This window comes from Rattus norvegicus, chromosome 4 (assembly GCF_036323735.1).
Source record: "Rattus norvegicus strain BN/NHsdMcwi chromosome 4, GRCr8, whole genome shotgun sequence".
NCBI lineage: Eukaryota > Metazoa > Chordata > Mammalia > Rodentia > Muridae > Rattus > Rattus norvegicus.
Window position 1 is genome coordinate 61,661,531 of NC_086022.1, and position 18,817 is coordinate 61,680,347.

The following is an 18,817-nucleotide window of genomic DNA, read 5'->3' on the forward strand; positions in this document are numbered from 1 at the left end:
ATCCATTGTGCAATCTGATGAGGACTTTGATTTTCAGTTGGATGTCCCTCTTCTCAAATGACTCAATCTTGTGTTATGTTAACACAAAACCATCTAGTGTTGTTGATTTGGGGTGTAGTCCTAATTCTCTTGGGTGTCACGGTCTGACCATCTACAGCTGTGCAGGGATGTCCTCAGAGCCCAGGGTAAGTGCTAATTGTTTATGATGTGGCTTGGTGACCTTCTATTTTCTATTTGCAACTTCTCTGCCCTCTAATATAGCTTCTGCAAAGAGCCTTTGCTGAGTGCTTTTCAAGGTACCCCTAGGAAGCAATGACAATCTGTCTACTTATTTAACACCTGTCACCAAAATGTTGTGTGATAGTTTTGGTACACTGGCAAAGGTTGGTCAAATCATCTATGTAACTCTCACATTGTTATGGCTTAGTTAGGTAAACTGTAGCACTGAGAGCAAAGCCCACATCTCGAAAGGATCAGTGCTCCTCTATGCCAAGAACAGTGGAGATCCCACTTTTAGAGGACAAAATGGATACTCTGTCTGTCCCACAGGAAAACCTGATGAGGTTGAGAGATTGAAGCCAGGGAATCTTGCTCTTACTAAACTAACTGGGATCAGAATTGGGGGTTTGAATCATATTTCATGGGGGTCTCTAATATTGCAGCCTCAATTAAAGGAGTATTTTATACGGGGCACAAGGGCAGGACTGCCCTAACATACCATAATACACATAGCTTGTGCCCTGCCTTGCAGTTCCATGATTTTAAAACACAGGGGTGAGCAGGAATTTACCCACAACCCATGCCCCCAAAGATCCTTAGTTTCATAGCTCCAGGATTGGAAAGTTGCCTTCATTGTGTATTTCTGTCCCCTCTCTGCCCACCTATGCACTCTTGCTATCTTTGTCCCAGAAGGCTGAGTTAGAGACTTGAAATTGCATGGGGAGGAATTCCAGTTGATAGAATCCTTGCGCTTAAAAGAAGAGAATGTTCCCAGAGGAGGAAGTTTCCAGCAGTTCCAAATTTTTACTGTGCACACAAGGAAGCTCCTAAGAGAGGCTAGAGAGGTAATGGAGTAGAAGAGACCATGGAAAGATGGTTTCTATATTTCACCACCCTGATCCCCAAAAGCCTCAGTGTGCCCCCAGTCTGGAACCTGATCTAGGAGGAAACCTTGGAAGAAAGACCCCTCTAATATGCCAAGGTCTTCTTATTGCTGTCCATCCTCTTGTCTCATCTCCCTCCTTACACACACACACACACACACACACACACACACACACACACACACACAATTCCACTGTGTATGTGTATTCCACATATGTGTGTATATTGTGTATGTGTGTGTTGCGTATGTGTGTGTGTGTGTGTGTGTGTGTGTGAATTTAAAAAGTAGGAAGAAACTGTTCCCAAATAAACCAATGAGCAAAAGTTCTGCATCAGACACTGTATGTAGTCAGACAGGTTTTAGATCCTCAAGCTATTACTCATTGCGTTCAAACTTGTGTTGTCTGAAAACATACAACTAGATAACTAATGGTATCATGAAGCACTCATGGGTAAAGAGAAAAGCTGAGCTATCCCAGGTAAGGAAACTGATGACTGGGATATAGGTAGAATAGACTTCCCCATTTGAATTGGGTACCATGTGCATGCATTACCAATTAAAAACAACACAATAAGCACTGACCAGTGGCAACATTCATTATACAAATTACATAATATGGCACAAGTCAGGGGCTGAAGGAAGGGATGGTCTTGACATGCAAGGGTGAACGGTGTCCGTTGTTTGGTCACACCCTCCTCCCCAGCTCTCCTATGGACAAAGTCCACTCCACCATAGTGGATCACCATTTTCTTACAAGGAATATTTATGTCTGCCTTAATCACACACTTAGGAGCTTCTGTTTCTTTTCATTGAGAAGCTTGGAGTGCAAGCAGGCAGTGTTCATTTGTGAAAGCAGGAAAATCAACAACAGTAATGAAACAGGTCCCAATTATCTTAAGAAAGAGAGAGATGCCTTGTGCTCTTTCTCTGCCTCTCACTCTTGCTCCCTTTCCTGCCTTTGTTCGTGCTCTATTCAGCATGCTTCTGCTAGGACTGCTATATTGGGGTGGAGGCTGTGTGGAGGCTCCCAGAGATGCCAGAAAGCACATATTTCCCTGATGAACATTTCATGTCTCTGAAGCTACCTTGGCACACAATAAAGTCTCATTGGTGGAGGTATCAAGCTCCCATTTGTGGCTGTGTTAGCTTAGAAAGAACCCATCAAATGGCTGTGAATATAGCTCAGTAGGAGATCATTCACCTCATTTTCAGAAGGGCCTGGGTTCAGTTCTCATCATTTAAAAGAAAATGAAAGAAAAACTCAAGCAGGTACCATGGTGAGAACATTTAGAGAGATATGCAATACTAAGAAAGAGTGGCCTTTATCAGGCCCTTGCAAAACAGTGGCTACATCAACTAGAGCTCAAGGAAACTTTATAGTAGCTCTAGCCTTAAGATAGGCACAGTGTTGGAGCACACACTACTACAGAGTGTTTGTTTAAGGATGGATTTATTGCCAGGTGGTGGTGGCACATGCTTTTAATTCCAGCACTTGGGAGGCAAAGGCAGGTGAATCTCATGAGTTTCAGAGCAGTATGTTTTATAGAGTAAGTTCCAAGGCAGCTAAGTCTACACAGTGAAACCCTGTCTGGGAAAAAAAAGAATAGATTTCTTGAATCTAAAGGTAGGACTCCAAGTATATTCTTTTCACTCTAATAAATGGGATTTTAGACTAACTATACAGCCTAAGATGCCGTGAGTAAGGAAAAGCAAGCTTTAGTGTCTCTTCTTTCTTTCTTACAATTAAGGGAAAGAAAGAGCGAGTGTTATAGCTTAGAGATGTATAAAAGTTGGCAGGTCTTACCTCTAAGATAGGACTTCAGAATGTTGTACTTTCTGTGATAAAGACCAGGAAATCCATGGATGCACTAGGATGTGTAGTGAGAATTTTTATTTCTTTAAAAAAAAAATACAGAGATTTGGTGGGAACATATTTTTGTTTTCATCCAAGTGTGAGGATATGGGGCTGCTTTAGAGGAGGTGACTATGATTTGCCTCTTCCTCTACCGAGGGTGTATTGTTGCCAACTACAAATAGTTTTTGCAAGTGTGTGACATCTGGAATTCTGGGGACTTTTCAGAGGATATATAAATGCTAAGTACCCAATAGGAGTGGTTGGTTGACTGGTTGACTGATTGTCTAGTTGGTGGTTGGTGGTTGGTGGTTGGTAGGTGGATGCTGTTGGTTATGGTTTGTCAAATGGTCATGTGCAAAGAGAGAAGAAATTAGATATCCTGCAGGTGAAGATCAAACTTTCCCCAAAGAGCTCAATGTCCCTAATCAGCAGGAAGTAGTCTAATGATATTGTTGACCCTTTTCCTCTCTATCCTTTTTTCTTTCCTATCTAGTGTTTGGGATTTGAGAGGGTGTAGGAAGAGTGGTGAAGAAGGGTGGCAGAAAGAACCCACAAAGTCCATCTACAGGGAGATGGTCTTTCTTATAGGCATCATTTGATAGTACTATGGTCAGGACCTTGCTGGCTACCCCAGCTTTTGCTTAATGGGATTAGTAGAAAGATAGATAGATGCATTAAAGTAGTATTAGACTACCTGTGTCCTGCTGTGTCACCAGGCTGCCTCGAAGACAGAACTACTGGGACATATGTATGTATAGAGATGTGGTGGTCAGCTTGATATATCAACTTGAATGGATCCAGGGTACCCAGACGTTTGGCATTAGTTTTCCTGAGTATGTCTGTAAGGGGATAACTGAATGAAATGAACATTTGGATATGTGGAATGACTTAAGTGGATGGTTGCACCCCTCCCTAATGTGGGCCAGCCTCATCCAATCAACCAAAGACTAGAATGAAATATTATATTAATAGAATATAATAGAATGAATAGAAATATAATATATAATAGAAATAATAGAATGAAAAGGTTAACTAAGGGTATGCCTTCTGCCTCACTCTTCCTGCCTTGAGACTTGAAATGAAGCATCTACTCTTCTTGGGTCCCATGGCTTCTGGCTTTGGGGCTGGAAGTATGTAATTGTCAGCTCTTCTAGGTCTGTAGCTTACCAACAATAGACCTCTGCACATCTTGGTCATCATCATCATGGGAGACAGCTCATCTAAAACCAAGCAGACAACACCCTGCTGGAAACATCAGTTACTGTCATATTGGTAAAAGCTGAGTATTCAAGGGTCAGGCATAAGACTCTTTGAGGTTTTTAGAATATATTAATAATATTATTGATGAAAGTCCTTCTTGATCATTTCAAATACAATTCATTTCAAATACAGCCCTTATATTTAAATTCTAATGGCCAGATTATAATCAGCTATTCTTTCTCTCTATAGCAACTTTTAGAAACTTGAGTGGTACTCCAGCCTCCCCCAATCCCAAGTGGTCTGATGTTCTGGAGAGACCACACTGGCAACAGGAGATGTTGCCAGTGTGATTTTCCTTAACACTCTGTGTGTTAAGTTGTGGACAATTCTAATTAGGAAATGTATTTGAGGCCCTAAGGTTTGTTTCATGGGGGTCAGGAAAACTTTTTCATTCAACTCCATAGCATGAATGATTATTTTACCATAAAAATTATTTATTAGCAAATCAATCTTCTTCAAAGCACTTTTATGTAAAATTAATGATAACGATATTTCATAATACCCTAAGGCCTTAACTATCTTGGAGTCACAGCTAATCCTTGTTGGCCACATTGTGAGTAACAGTAAGGATCTCACAGTGCACAGTTGGCCTTGACCGGGATGATGGTAGGTAGTCAGTAAATGTTTCTCAGCTGATTTTGGTGATAGCATATGATGTTTCAAAATATTTTTGGTATGGAAATAAGCGTCCTCCATTAGAGCGTGTTTAAATCAAGTTCTTAGCTATGCTTGAACTAACTCACTTCTGTACTCTTCAAAAAGAAACTTGTCAGATTGATATTGGATAGTTTGCAGAGGACTCATGCCTCACCTCCCAGCAACACTGGCAGTTTCCAGTCTAGATACTGCGCTGTCCCTGGTGCTGTGAGCATATTCTACATGTTTTAAGTTCTTTGTGCTGTACGATTCTGATTCAAGGTCTAGGAAGTATGTCTCTGATTGGCTAAGCCTAAGTCACATGATCCTCTCTATGCCAGTTATTTTCAACCTTCTTCTCATGCTCACTCAGCTCACTCATTCTCCTCTTTCTAGCTTGTTTGTTTTAATGTACAAGGGCCTAATGAATGCCCAAGGACTCTTCTCCCAGGGCCCCTCTGGTTTCCATTGGTTAGACCAGTTGGAAGGTTCCAGTAGGAGACGAGAGAGTGAGGAGAGAAAGAAACCAAGATATTTCTGCTCCCACTTACTCCCTCCTTACTTAAGTGCAGAGATAGCAGAGTATTCCATTTCCCCAAAACATCAGCTTCCCATGGGTGATCCTCTTCCAGGGATCCAAATTCACCACACCAAGGAAGCATCCCATCACTTACTCTCTCTAGGTCTGAGCATAGAAAGAGTGTGCTAGTTTGATAATCTCTGAATGCTTCTGAATGCTTGTTGGTTTTTGTAGCCCGACCCACATCATTATAGATACTCCTTCCCTCAAGTCTTTCCAGAGCCAATCTGGAAATGCCTTCCCTTTTTAATGGGGAGTATGCAAAAGTAGCTGGGAAAATAAGCACCAAGAATTTCAGCTTCTAGTTGGGGGCCACATACCCTCCCAGTTAAGCCCATGGGGTAGAAGACTTTTTAAACATGGAAAAGGGTAAAGAGAATATAGCATGACCCTTCTGTTCAACATCACTGAAGGTCCTTACATTTCCATATGGTGATAGAAAATAAAAGATATAGACATTGGATATAAATAGTAAAATGCTATCATCTTTTACAGTTATCAACACTGTATTTGTAAACAACCCAACAGTATCTGTAATCTATTAAACTAACTTATTTTAGCAAATATCAGTGCAGACAAAGTTGGGATGTAAAATACACATTGTATTAATAGATACAAACAACTGGAAATGAGATGTTTAAAATGCTGTTCATAGGGAGTATACAGTGGTGTTGCTTGAAAAAATAATGTGGAGTTTCATCAAAAGATTAAAAAACAGAATTACTATGTGGACCCAGAATCCAATTCCTGTGTATATATGTACATGGATGTGTATATGTGCAGGCATCCCACATGTACGTGTACGTGTATCTCTCTCTCTCTCTCTCTCTCTCTCTCTCTCTCTCTCTCTCTCTCTCTCTCTCCCTCTCCCTCCCTCTCTCTCTCTCTCTCTCTCTCTCTCTCTCTCTCTCTCTCTCTCTCTCTCCCTCCCTCTCTCTGTATGTATGTATGTATTCAAGAGAACAGGTACTGTCATTTATATAGTTCACAGCTAGGTAAGACCTTTGGTGTTTTTTCTCTCCCAGCAGTCTGTATAGCATTCTCTGTTGGTTTTTCTCTTCCAGCAAGTCTGTATTGCACCCTCTGGTATTATGAAAGCCAGGCATTGTGTGTGTGTGTGTGTGTGTGTGTGTGTGTGTGTGTGTGTGTGTGTATTTGGGGATAAAAGGACACTATGGTTTATATAGTTCACAGCTAGGTAAGACCATTGGTGCTTTTTCTCTCTCAGCAGTCTGGGTAGAACCCTCTGGCAGTATAAATGCTAGGCAGCAGGTAGGCTCTAGTTCAGTCAGCTTGATATCTCTGTCTTGGATGCAAGGCCACCATACCCTCTAATGGGCCACCAGGAGACATGGCAAGAAACAGTATTATTTTGAAGACTTGTGGGGCATCTTGATCAACAACTCATATAGAAGTATGCCACATCTGCACTGACATTCTTATTTAATAACGCAGGGCTTCTAGGAGTAGTAGTATGCAGTCAAACAGCTATTTCTTTTCTCTTTTTATTTTTTTTTCTTTTTTTCAGAGCTGGGGACCGAACCCAGGGCCTTGTGCTTGCTAGGCAAGTGTTCTACCACTGAGCTAAATCCCCAACCCCCTCTTTTCTCTTTTTAAATTATATATTTTAATTGAGTTATAAGATGGTTGCTTTCCATATGGCTTTTTCATCTACCCTTTCTTTTGGCTAGCCCTCCATCATTGTTTGCCCATTTCCCCCACCCCCCTCTCCTTACTCTGCTTAAACGTTTTCCACTTGTGCTCTTACCCTTCTTAACCTTCATTTTGCTGTTTTACTATGTATCTTTCCTTAGGGCAACCGTATTTTCCTGCTCTCACCCAACTGTGAGCCCTCCAGACTCTCCTACCAGCCTGATGACAAGATTAGTCTACTTGTACAATAGTTGCGTGGCTGTTATGGCAATAACTCACCTGATCAGATTTGATCAGGTCTTCTCCACAAGAGGGAATTAATGCCCCGCACTGTAACCAAGTCAAAATTAAGTGCCTGGGAACTCAAAGGTCATGGAGAGAACTTACTACTGTTGTTTAGCTAAATTGACACAGGGTCAAAATGTCTTCTAAATATCTATGTTCATAGCCATAGAGAAATTCTGTTCCCAGCCTTACTCAGTGAAGTCTTTAGTTGTATGAACAATGAATGCAGCAACTCATGGCTGCTCAAAGTGTCATGAGTCTCTGCATTCTTGTTCTTGAATAAGTAGACAGCTACATGCTCAGTCCTAAATAAGACAGACATTAATAGCTTCCCATCTAAGGCTCAAGGAACATCAAGAAGAGGGAGTCTATAGAATGCAACATCTGGAAAAGAGGTAGAGAGGCTGAAAAATGTCATCTATTAAGCATGAGAGCTATTGTAGTGATGGACTCAACAGCAGCTACAGTCACCAGCACTGGGTCTGCACAAGACTGGCCCTGTCAACAGTCTCATACACTGGGGATGGGGTCAAAGGGCTCTAGTCCCCCAATGAACTATTGGTTACTAATAGAGTCTAACAGACAGAGGTTTATTGTCTTTAGTTTCTTGCCCACTGGTGATCTCATCAGTCTCCAATGGGTAGTTTCAAAGTCATGGTCATACGGAGAGTCTTGGTAAGATTCCATGGCTGACAAAACTGAACAAAGAGACCACGGGTGTGGGTAAAGGAATTTTAGGGAGTAGTGGGGATTACCAGGAATGAGAATAGTCAGAATGCATTATATTCCTGTATAAAATTGTCAAAGAGCAAATTTATATAAAAAGGACAAAAGAGAGAAAAGAAATGGGCATAGGATCTCAAACAGATGTTTATATACTCATATAGCATTCTTTACAACAACTAGGAAGAAGAATCGAAATAAAATTTAAAGAGCACTGATATATGCATACACACACTTGTGTCACGTGCACACATGTACACGCACATATGCATAAGCACACATACACTTAACATGTGCACACATGCATATCCATGTGTACATGCACGCATGCACACGAGTACTGGAACATTATTTAGCCTTCAAAAGAAAGGAATCCTGTTTTATGACAGAATGTGGAAAAACATAAAGGATTGCTTGCTTACTGAAATAAATCAGTTACCAAAAGGCACTTCCTCCTTTGTATGTTGTCATACATCATGTGTCTGAAGTAGTCAGATCTAAAGAAACAAAATTAGAAATTTGTTACCAGGAGTGAGAGCATCAGAAAATGGAGAATTATTGTTCAATGTGGATAGGGTATATATATGTTGATATATATATATATATCATAGTGCACACTTAAAAATAGATGAGAGAAAGGCTAAATAGCTAACAGTATTGACTGACTGCTCTTTTAGAATACCTAGGTTCAATTCCCAGCACCCATGTGGCACAACCACATGTAGTTTCAGTTTCAAGGGAACTGGCATCTTCTTGCTTCTGTTGGCACCCAGAATGCACATAGGGCACAAACGTACATGCAGGCAAAACACTCATTTATATAAAATAAAATGAAGAAAAGTAACACAGTAAGTTTATGATTATGTTTTTACCTGATAAAAATTTGATTGATATTTAGAAATGTCAAATAGCTAAGAATAAATCTAATAAAATTGCAAGATTTTTTTTTTTGGTTCTTTTTTTCGGAGCTGGGGACCGAACCCAGGGCCTTGCGCTTCCTAGGTAAGCGCTCTACCACTGAGCTAAATCCCCAGCCCCAAATTGCAAGATTTTTACATTGACTACTAAAAATATTGGTAAAAGAAATTATAGAAAATATTTTCATTGTTAATATAGGCTATAGAACTAAGACTTATTATTAGGGATACAAATGGACTAGATAGTGACATGAGACAGATGATCTAGAAATGAATTCACACCTACACGATCATGAGATTTCTACCAAAACTCTGCTGGAGTTCTGTTGGGTAAACAGTGGTCTTTTCATGAAGTGAAACTGAAGACATTAATATCCATGTCGGGTTGGGGAGCTTTGCCCTCTAGCTCTCACTAAGTAGTTTTATGTGGATCACAAATATGTGTAAGATAAAAGAAAAATCTTAAAGGAAACAAGAATGTCATCATGACCTTGAAGACAGGCAGCAACTTCTTACGGGGTACACAAACTTAGTACTCATAAAGGGACAGAGTGATCCACTGAGCTATGCACTTTGTAATCAGAGCTGGTTTTCTGTTAAAGACTTTATTTACAATGTAAAAATCAAGAGCTAGAGGGATGGTTCAGTGGTTAAGAGTACTTGCTGCTCTTCCAGAGGACCCAGGTTTCCTTCCTAGAACCCATGAGGTGATTTAAAATTATCTATAACTCCAGTCCCAGGCCATCTAACTCTCTCTCTGGCTTCCATGGCCAACAGGCACACATGCAGTATACTTACATGCCTTGCAGGCAAATCACTCATATACCTTAAATTAAAAATAAATATATTTTTAAAGAATGTAGAATATCAGTTAAGTCATAGACTATAGGATGTTAATAGTATATAGTTGGATAAAAAAATCCAACTAGTTTGTCTGTTTGTTTTATGTGTGTTGGTGTTTCACCTGCATGTGTGTCTGTGTGAGGATGTCAGATCCCCCAAAACTAGGGTTGCAGACAGTCATGAGATGCCATGGGGTGCTGGGAATTCAACCCGGGTCTTCTGGAAGAGCAGCCAGCTATCTTCACTGCCAAGCCAACTCTGCAGCCCAAAATTCAACTATTTTAAGGGATGGAATGTAATTATCACTCTACAGAAGAAATTCCAAATGAAAGATCATATGAAGAAGGCCCTGCCATCATTTTACAACAGAATAATGTAAATTTCAACCATAGAGATATGTCACCATGCATCCATTAAGAGTGGTAAATTTGAAAGACTATTGCACTCAAGTGTTACAAAGCCTACAAGCAACCTCAATTCTCATACAGAGTTTGTTTGTTCAGTTGCTTTGGGAAAGTAGTTATGTGTCTGCTTGAAAACCCAAACATTTATCTACTTGATTGAACTACTCCCTGTCAGGTATTTACCTAATATAAATAGGCTTGTACAGAAAGATTTGGACAGACAGGGTCTCAGCCACAATGGAACACAACTGCAGCAAGGAAACAAAAGGGAAAGACAATCTGGAGCAAGTCACACATGTGTATGGTAGGTAAAAGTAATGGACTAGAGTCCACACCCCTTTAAGTGAAGTTTGTACTAAACCAATTAGTGATGGTAAAAATTAGAAGAGTAGTTATCTGGAGGCTGTGTGTGTGTGTGTGTGTGTGTGTGTGTGTGTGTGTGTGTGTGTGTGTGTGTGTATGTGTGGTGGGGGAGAGGTTATATTTACTCAAAAAGATATGAGGGGGGGGAGAAGTATTGGACATATTCTACATGGTGATCCAGAGGTCTGTGTGAGTTATTTAGACATGCCTTGGTGTGCAAAAAGCTGATTTGCTCCAAGAACATCTCATACCAAAAGCTGAATACTCAAGTCCCTTCTAAAATTAGCATACTATGTGTGCGATCTGACATTTATCTTTCCATATACTTACATAGTGTCTAGATTATTAAAAGGTTTCTAATACACAGCAAATGCTGTCAAGCTGTATTGTTTATGGAGCAATAAAATAATAATAATAATAATAATAATAATAATAATAAATAGTAGACATATCAGTGTGGACATTTTTTTCAAATACTTTCAGTTCACAGTTGGCTGAATCTTCAGATGAAGAACCCTTTATACCAGGGCATAGGAAAACTTTCTGGGATGATGGATGAATTCTATACCATGATCTGGGCTAAAGATATAGATAATAATACCTACTCATTTTATTGTCTAGAATGTATGCTTTGATTTTATAAAGTGTGTTAGAGAGAAAGTAAATGATGGATCATGCAGACAATCTAGAAAGCTTGTAGGCTGAAGTGGGGAAATTGCAGAGAAGCATAAATTCTATGAAATCCCTCTAGGTGACATCTAGTCTTCTCCATTAAGTCTGGTGTAGATCACTGGATGTTGAGGAGCACTTCCAGGTATGACAAGGACCCTGGAGATGATTTTGCACATATTTGCTGGAGGTCAAGCACAGACCTTTCTGTGGGTTTCCCGTTGCTTAAGAGAAAGCCCCACCTGTCATCTTGATGTATATTTGCATAGAGCCCCGAGTTAAACAAGGTCAGAAGGCTTGGCTAGTAATGCACCTAGGTTTGAATGAAGACTGGCTGGTAGCTTAGACTAACTCCCAGGAGTTCCAGGCCAGGTTTATTTAGAAAGAATCCATGGACTGGAGCTTATCTATAAACCTGTGATGACCCACAATGACACGGTGTGGAAACAGAGAGTCAATGTTTGAGAAACGCATTGCTAATGAAGGAGTAATCTTATGCCTATTGAATATACTATTATAAAACTGGAGCATGTATGTTGTGTGTTTATTTCTTTTCATTTCATTCCTAATTTGTTTTCATTGTATATTACAAAAACATTGGACTGCAATGAATTAGAACTATTGAAAAGGAGAAACTGGTCCTTCATTACTGATGCCTTTAGGAGCATCATCTCAGATTCACACGGGGGTGCATCCTAGCACATACGGAAGAACTTGAGCTAGGTCTCTGATAAGTCAGAGGCTGCTGCCTCTTAATTGTAGTTTCCATAGTTACCAGCCACCACTGATGAGAATATGAGCATATCTTAAAAGGAAAACCCAGGCATAGACTGAAGTCAGAAAGGCAGAGCAGAAGGGAAGGAGAGTGCTGGATACAAGGTGGGCTCCAAGCAAGAGAGAGAATCCAGGACCCTGCACACATGAAGAAGTTAGTTTAGCTGTTTCCATCTCAAAGGCAGAATTCCTCAGGATTAATGACGGGATATTGCTACCACAATTTCCCATGAAGAATATGGAATACAGGTGACCATAAAGGAAAGATGGCAGGAAGACTTCTGGCTCTCCATAATCAAACACAAGATTGGGACCCTCCAAGGCAAGCCTCTATCTCTACCATTGTTGGGGTCTCTGCTGTAGTCTCTCACATTTGCTCATTCCTGTGTTTATATTTTATTCAATAAATAAGACTGCTTGGAGCCATGCGGCAGAGCTCAGCTAGTGCCAGCTAGTGTCTTCAGGAAGCCTTTATTCTTTTATTAGAGCACAAATATGTAGGGTTTACAGACATTATATTCATTCTTTTGGCTGAAGGATGGTGTATTGGGCCAGGAAGGGTTGTGCCAAGGGTGACGATGTTGATGCACTGTCTTTAGCATGTGAGATGTGAAGAGCAGACACATGGCAGAGGGTAGGATACACACTTTGCCATGTAGCTCACACCAGTGGAGGCCCAACTCATGCTTGTCAACTGAATGACCCAGAGCCCACCGAGATCAAAGCTTTGATAGTCCTTCTCAGCTCATATCTGGACATCTTTGAGAAGCCCCTTATGGCCACTTGGTTTCATGTAAAACTCAAATTTGTATATAGCATCTCAAGATAAATATCACCTTCTTTTTACAAAACAAAAGGGTCTCTCCTGGGGCTCAACACTAGAGGACAGTGTTGCAGCCTGTTAGTTCTGAGGGAGGAACTGGAAGCCAAGAGAAGGCCTGATGCTGTTTTGCTTAAATATTTGGATTATGTGAACTAAGAGGCAATCCTGACTCAGAATTATAGACTTGTAAATCATTCTAAAGAGAGAAGGGCCGGGAATTGGGGAGGCTTGGGATGCAAGTTTACAATCTCTCCAGAAGCCCTTGAAGGAATTACAGTCCCATAACTCTCTGGAGCCGGGTCTTTCCTGCAGCTTGGCCTCAGTTCTTGCTCAAGGACCCCCGGGAAGGCCCATCTGGGTGCCAGCAGCACGAGGCCTCTGTAAGGAAATGGTGAGAAGATTGGCATAGTCCCTAGCATCTGGGCTTCCGTGTCAGTGATTCTGTGGGGCTGTGTCAGAGTGAGCTGCCAAGAAGTTGAGACCAGGAGGCACACAGAGCTGTAGGACCAAACAGCAGATGGAAGGCATTCTGTGGATTTCCGTGCCATTCCATACAGTCAACCAATTTGCATTGGGTACTATGGAATTGCATAGCAAGACAAAGCGAACTCTTTGTGGATGATTCAAATGTGCGGAAGGGAGCCATTTTTCCTTTTCTTTGTCTTGAACATACATCTGGGCTGCTGCATTAGAATGGTCTTCTCCGAATTCTCACCAGGGAGAAAATGCCTGCGCCTTAGGGAAAGGCACAGCCCAAGAGAAACTCGCTGAAGTAGCTGGAAATAGTCCTCTTCTATCTTGGGATGATGTATGTGGTAGGACACCATTTTGGTAGATGACTATCAATATGTTCAAGACCTTCCCCAGACTCAGCAGTGGCTTCTGTCATGACCAGGATGAAGAGGTGGCTCCACCTGGACAGTTTTGAATGTCACATCAGTGGAACAAGCATCCTCGTGGGATCTGGTGTGCAGGCCTGGAGCCCCAGTCTTTGCTTAGGCAGAAGAATCACAAGCTCAAGATTTTCCTCTGTTACAGACATTTGAGACCAACCTGGGCAACTTAGTGGAGCCTTCTTGAAATGGTAATTTAAAAGATGGGAGACACAACTAATAGTAAAGTGCTTCTTTAGAATTAAAAGCCTACGATTCAATTGCCAATACTGAATTTTTAAAACAGAAAGGAAGAATAAAGGGAAAAAATATTCACCTTTAATGAGGTATGCATACTATGCATGTGTATGTGTATGTAACACACTTAAATCTCGCAAAGCATGGCCTTTTCACAGAGTGGGTAGAAAATTATAGAGATAGAATCATTCAGTTTCCAGTCATACATACACTACTAAGTGTCAACCAGTGGCTTGATAATTTTTTTTTTTCGTAACTACGATGCATCCCACAAAGAGACCTATCCTTTGTTTCATCACTAAATATTTTGGATAACTCACCTCAACACTCATTCTCAACAGTTAATAAGTAGGATCTCATGAAATAAAACAAACAAACAACTTTTGTACAACAAAGGACACCATCATTTAAGTAATGAGGCAACCTACAGAACAACAAAAAAAAACTTTGACAATTACACATCTGACAGAATCTTATCTAGAATATATAAACACACACACACACACACACACACACACACACACACACACACAAAGCAGCATCAAGAAAACAAATAATCCAGTTTTAAAATGAGGTGCAGAACCAGAGTTCTCAAGAGATGAAATACTGATGGCTGAGTAGCACTTTTAAATAAATCTTTTTTTTTTCGGTGAGCTTTAAGTTTAGTATTCTTTTTGTGCCTTTTTTTGTATTATTTGTTTGCTATAATTTTGGTGGGTTTTTTTGGAGAAAGAGAAAAAGAACATGAAGTTGAGTCAGGAGGGAGGGCAGGAGGATCTGGGAGGATATTGAGGAGGGGAAAACATGAGGAAAATAAAAAAATTGATAATAAAAAGCATTACTAGCAAAAATTGTTCAGTAGCTTTCGTCATCAGGGAAATTCAAATTAAAACTGCTTTGAAATTTTATCTTACCCTGTTCAGAATGGCCAAGATCAGTAAAACAAGAGAAGAGAAGAAAAGGAAGAGATCCTGGGAGAGTGTGGAGGAGAGGCGATGCCATGCCTACAAGGAGTGGAGGACAGGAGTCGTAAAGCCATGTGAAGGAGCTGGGAGAGTGTGGCCAGAGGGCTGCCCAATATAGAATATAGAATATAGTATTTAGAATTTAGTAAGAATATAGAATTTAGAATTTAGTAAGTAACAACTTGGCATTTTTGGCCAGAGGTGGAGTAACTGAGTAGAGGTTAGGAAGTGGCCCAGCTATTGTTCTGTTTAAGATATATCAAAATATAAGACTGGGTGTGTGTCTTTCATTTGGGAAACCAGAACACTGGGGTGGGTAGCAGACCTGCTACTGAAATTTATTAATTAAAAAATATCACTACAGCTGTTGCCCATGTGTCTGAGTGAGCTAAAAGACAAACATTGCATGCTTTCTCTTATATGTACATGGTAACATTTATGCTTTTGATGTGTGTGTTTAGTAAGGAACTGGGGATCTTGCAAAGAAGGAGATAAAGAGTATGGTGTTGTAAAGGAATAAAGGCCAAATTAGAACAGAAAGACTAAAGGGGTTGGGGATGAAGGGCAGAGTAAAGGGGAGACTCTGAGGAGGGATAACTAAAGTCCTTTTGAGAAACCATTTGGAAACCTACTACTCTAGAATCTCATATATTATGTATGAATGGAATTTAAATGGATTCACCATACAGTGCGGGAGTCAATGCCCCAACTAGATATCATCTGTTACCAAATTCCCAGTACTAGGAGTGGATTACATCTTTTTGAGTAGTTAGTAAATGATCCCCAAACAGCACAGACTGTTTCCTTCACAACTTGATGGTAAGGAGTAAGTAATCCCAACAAACTCATTGGTTCATCAGACTGAATTTGTCTGTCTTTCTGTCTCTCTGTCTCTCTGTCTCTCTGTCTCTGTCTCTGTCTCTGTCTCTCTCTCTCTCTCTCTCTCTCTCTCTCTCTCTCCCTCTCTCTCTCTCCCTCTCTCCTCTCTCTCTCATAAGGAGACTTCCTAGAAAAAGTCACAGACCAATTGGTGCTGGACAGAGATTGGTGGGTCTTGAGGAGTACTTGTTTGGATCCTACTATGGAATAATTTGTGCAATTGAAACTGCACTGTCTGAGGGGAATTCTGCACTCCTGGGGGAATTCTGTGCGTCTGTGTTCCTCTTAATACATGGGGTTTGTCATTGGGATAACCCCCAAATAACTAATGGATTACATTAGAAAATGTAATGTAATCCCTAAAAGTAGCACACATGGGATATTTTGGCAAACAAGCTATGATGGCAATTGCAAGACTCCTACTGTGAGTGATATGACATACACCTGAGGCTGAGCCATCTTTTTAGAAAGAGCCTGCTCTCATAATGGAGGTATTACAATGGAAAAGGTCACACAGTTGTTATCCTCTTCATTAGCTTCAGATTTGTCATGGAAATTTGGAAAATAGAAAGATGAGATGTGTTAGCATGCCATTTCTTTCCTAGTGAAGTGAGAGGAAAAGGGTACTAATTTGGTCTATGCTCCTGATCCCTTCCTAGGATCCAAAGAGTTGGATCCATGGACAGTGGTATGGGAGAGAGATAGATAAAAGTGATAGAAGATAGCCCTCACTCAGATCCAACCTTTAACTCAGAGAAAAGGACAATCTATAATTGTGCATAGAGATAGGGGACTTACTAATAATGGTCCAGCACAGAAGGTCAGGATATGATTTGTCTCTGAATTGAGAAAAATATTTAAATAAGAAGTGAAAGAGCATTCACATCCTGGCTTGGGTAGGCTTGAGAGATGGGATCAGTCTGAATGTTGTGAAAGTGGAGAAACTCAGGAGAGAACTCATTCCTCCTTGAGAGAAAGTCTACATAATCTGAGGCAATACGGGGAAAACAAGTCTCTTGTGGACTGTTTCACATGAGCCATTAGGAAGACTTGGCTATTATTGGCTAAAGGCCCCATGAACATTAGGGACTGGAAGACAACATTATTGAGGGAATTGGTCATGAGGGATGTGGGTTTATGTTCAGTACTTGAGTCCAGGTAGAATTGAGTTCATAGGAGAGTCAAGAAGGAAGTTAATTCAGCGGGAACATTGGGACTTGATGTGGGATGTTAGTGGATTTGCTGAGCCCTGTGGTGGTATGTGATCTTTATGAGGTAGAAGAAGCTGTATTGAATCGGCATGATTTAGATTGGCATTTAAGCCAGGCTCCTGTAGTGTACAAAATACCCAGGAGGGGACAGAATATAAGAAAGGCAGGCCATGGGTCCTGTCTGGGCCCATTTCAAAGCAAATATGGCAAGATTGTGTTAAACTAGAGTTCCTAGGGAAAACTTCATTAGAATACAAATTCAGTGGTGCTCGAGTGCGTGCGTGTGTGTGTGTGTGTGTGTGTGTGTGTGTGTGTGTGTGTGTGAATCCCTGGCAGGTTTTTGTCATTGTTTGTTTGTTTAGTCTGAGCAATAGTTCACAGAAGGTATGGATGGTACGAGGCACAGAGGCACAGTAGAAAAAGGTTATTCTTGTCCTAGGAATGGACAGTTATCCTCCAGCAGTACGCTATATGCATTTCTCCTCTGCAAGAAAGTGTACTGAGGATGGAGATAGCTTGTTTAGTTAGGACCCTTTAAGCATCCAGTTATGGCTGCTAGAGAGGCAATTACTACAATATTAATCAGGATCCTGTTGGACCTAGGGAGCTGGCTTGAGGGGTTGGCTCTACAGGCAATAATGTATCCTTGATTTCCCTCGGCATTGGACCCAGCTAAGCCAAGCAGATGGAGAGATAAGTAGTGGTCCTATAGCAGTCCTCTTGGATGAGATAGTTAAGTGGCTCATGGATAATGAATGCAGATTGTAGAAAGCTAGAAATACAAACTGATGTATTCAATATTATACTTTCAGTGAATGATTGATATAAGAGCTGAGATATTTTCAGGCATATTGAACTTTTCTAACTTTTGCTTGTTTATTTTGACTTTTTGTTTTTGAGACATGGTTTTACTATGTAGCCCACATTAGGGTTGAGCCCTATGTGACCCAAACTACTCTTGAACTTGTGGTGAGTTCTTCTCTCTCATTCTTCTCTCTCAGTCCCTCAAATATTGGAAATATAAGCATGTATCAACACACCTGGCCTTTTCACTGAGTAGCTGAATCCCAAGACCATGTGATTGAAATGGGTCAATCGGTCATGGGCCTCTGACAGTCCTGTCCATCTTCTGCATGGGGAAGTTTATCATATAATATTAACCCTTGAGTTAACATTTGGGAAAACATCTGTAAAAATAGTACAAACAACACTTGAAGAACCTTGAATGAAGGCCCTCTGAGTGGGGATTAAAAAGGAACTCCTGGGACTCTCAAGGTGGTTGAGTAAGAAGTCAAGGGCCAGGAGTATTCCAGAACTGGATAGTAAGCCCCTATTGTTGAAGATACTTCAGAATTAACTAAAGGACATGAAGGAATAAGCTGGGGCTACACTGAAAGCTCTCTGGTGTCTGGCATTGGTACAGGTAGAAAAGTTGCTTGGGGAGAATTGCGGTCAGTGGTCTGATGGTCAGCATGCTAAACAAAAACTTAGTCAAATTCTAAGGTGAAACAGTGACACAAATATCATAGCTACAATGAATCTGTGATTATATTTAAGGCATGATCCACAGAAGAGAACGAAGACTTGGTACCATAAACCTGGCTGAGAACCTATAGCTAGAGATCTTAGGGAAGAGCTTAACTCCTATTACTTTGATAAATAGATAGAGCATAAAACTGCCCTCTAAATATTTATCCATATATTTATATTCCTGAAGCTCTCATCCTTTATCAAAGAAGCCT

At 40.6% G+C, this 18,817-nt stretch overlaps 1 long non-coding RNA gene across 1 annotated transcript; it reads right to left on the reverse strand.

Annotated features, from left to right (window-relative positions):
* Positions 1-3,918: 3,918 nt before the first annotated feature.
* LOC108350687 (uncharacterized) lies at positions 3,919-15,219 on the reverse strand. Its single transcript, XR_001837559.3, has 3 exons — positions 14,935-15,219; positions 8,520-8,594; positions 3,919-4,180 (listed from the first exon to the last, which is right to left on the reverse strand). It is a non-coding gene; the product is annotated as an uncharacterized LOC108350687 (long non-coding RNA).
* Positions 15,220-18,817: the final 3,598 nt, after the last annotated feature.